Here is a 2,724-nt window from a genome sequence, read left to right as displayed (position 1 = left end):
TTCAGCCAATCAGGGTGTCGTTTGCAGAAACCGAAAAACCAATCAGGAGCCAGGAAATTTGGCGCGCCATGAATGAAGGAAATCTCCTTGGTAAGACCCAAAAAGAGCGAATTAAGAAGAAAATCAAAAGTGTCCAAAGTGGATATCGAGATTAAGCGCTGGTATAAATCTGTGTGTGAAGTCTAGAATATCTATATCTCTATTTCTGTTCCAGAATGAAACATGAGAATGTAAACAAACAAAGAAATGTAAACAAACACAACAAATGAGATTTCCTTGGGAACCTTCAGCTGCAGGATGACAAATAAAGTAAACTTGTATTCATGGTAGAAACATGAAACATATTTTACTATTCAACACATTTTCTTAATAAATGTTGGGGAGGGGGTGGGGGGGGGGGTGTAATCACTCTAAAACTAATTTTAACAGCTATTATTTCGCAAAATAAAAGCTTGAAAAAAGTCTGTTTACGCGAAACCAGTAAGTGAACACCAAGAAGTTGTCGATTTTCCCGTTTTAGGGTTTAAAAGTCGTCATTGTATTCCACTTTATTCTGGGGATTGCCGTACCTTTGCCATTAAAAGGTAGCTAGTAACTCCAAACATTTTTAAGCACCCCTGATTGCGGCATTTCGCTTTAATAAAGTAATTTTTTATCACACATTTAAACAATACACAATACACATATATGACAAAATAAACAATAAATGTCAGGAGTATTTTTAAACAGAATTGTATAAATAATCTTTTCTTTTGTGCATTTTTTTTTACTTATCTAGGCATGAGTAAGGGATTCAAAAAAAAAAAAGAATATGTTTATATATAAAGTTGAATAAAAATGTGAGGTCATATTATATCTAATAGGGAGATTTTTCATGATTTTTTCTTTTTTTAGGTTATAATGATAAAATCAATAAAAATGTATGTACATTTTAATAACACAATGCTTTTATTTTTATAAGCTTTAATTCTAAGTGAGTAATTGGCAAAACTGGTGATTGATTACTGTGGACATAGGTTTAAAGAGTACCATTGTGAATCAGGCATGTTACTCAAGGCAAATACTTTAAAGGGACTGTAAGCGTAATTTAAAGTGACATTACATGCAATTAATTGCAAAGGTAGCAATGCCCGATTTAATGCGGTGCCCTTTAAACCTTAATCTGATTTTTTAAAATTCAGCCTCGAAAGTGTTTATTTTTAATTCTTTCTTCAGTCTTTCTTGAAACCAAGAAATGCGCAAACCACGAAAAACAAAATCAAAAACAGTTTTCAAAGACAAAAACATGGATATCTAATTCATACTTGATCAGACAAAGCTTTTAAGGGTAGCGTTGTAAATTGGGCATTGCCATCTTTGCTCGTGAGACACTTGAAATTTCGATTACAGTCCCTTTAAAGAAATATTTCTACAAAAATAAAGTATAGTTTAAAAGAATAAAAAGAACCGCTGACAATTATCTTGACAGTCCCTAAAAACCCTGTAAAATGTGATCAAATTTCCACCTAAAGTAAAATACTTGAAATTAACCTTGAATAAAACTCGAAATAGCACGTTTCAGTGTATCATTTACAATTCATATTTCAAACAATGATACAGGGTGTTCCATGAACTAGAATAATCATCTGTGTTTATTTTTAAACACCCTGTAACGTATTAAATGTAACAGTATAAACTAAGTTTGAAAGAATGAGTCATAAAAATAACTTCGAATAAGTAAAAAACCTCCACCTCGATATTTTGTTGATATTCACCTTTATAAAATCAACTAGCTGAAAAGGGCCCGGCCCGTGGAAAAAAATTTATTAAAAATTTATAATAAAGCCCCCTTTTGCCTCAATGCCCATTTTTCTGAAATTGAATAAACAAATTTACTCTGTATATTGATATTTCTTGGCATTGACAGAACTACCATGTGATTCACGTTTAACTTAAGTAAATTTCCAGAAAGATTGAAATCTTGTATGTTTTCAATCATACCCCATCTCCTTGGAGAGCTATTGAGAAGAACAAAATGTTTTGAATTTCTAATTTGTAACCGAAAAAAATGTCTTTCCTGTAGTATATGCCCTACTCCATAAAGGTTTCTCGAACACGTATCTATCCAGGTACACTTTAGTTTTACTTAGCTATCAATGGCTAAACCCGGACACAATCATGTCAGGTATCGATGTCAATCAGAACACGAGCTCTTAATCGATCAATGCCAGATCAATGGGCACGATCAGCTATTAATGTCTACACAAGCACAAGTATATAATGATTAATGCCAAACCATTTGGCACGATCTTATGAGCTATCGATGTCAACCGGACTCTAGCTCGAATCAATGCCAAACCAATGGGTACAATCTCATCTCGAATGTTTCAACAAGAACCAAATTACTATCTCGCAGTAATCAAATCTAAGTCTCTATACCAACTGAGTATATTTCTCTATGTTAGATTAAAGTTAGGTTTTAACAGCATAATTACAAGTTATGCGCTGTTATATATAACGTAATTAAACAATCACACTATGGGTTTGATGGGGTTATATATATCTGCATATCTAGAATAGGTTAATCGTTATACATGATTTGATATTTACTAATGAGCGCATTTAGCTATATGGACAATGTACAACGTAATTTATCTAGTATAGTATATGAATAAAAATCAATAAAGCAATGCACTGAGTTTCTCAAATATTCAACGCGTCGGGTTTTAGAGGAGCTCATACCTA

Source organism: Eurytemora carolleeae, unplaced genomic scaffold, assembly GCF_000591075.1.
Source record: "Eurytemora carolleeae unplaced genomic scaffold, Eaff_2.0 scaffold715, whole genome shotgun sequence".
NCBI lineage: Eukaryota > Metazoa > Arthropoda > Copepoda > Calanoida > Temoridae > Eurytemora > Eurytemora carolleeae.
This window is presented reverse-complemented; position numbering follows the sequence as displayed.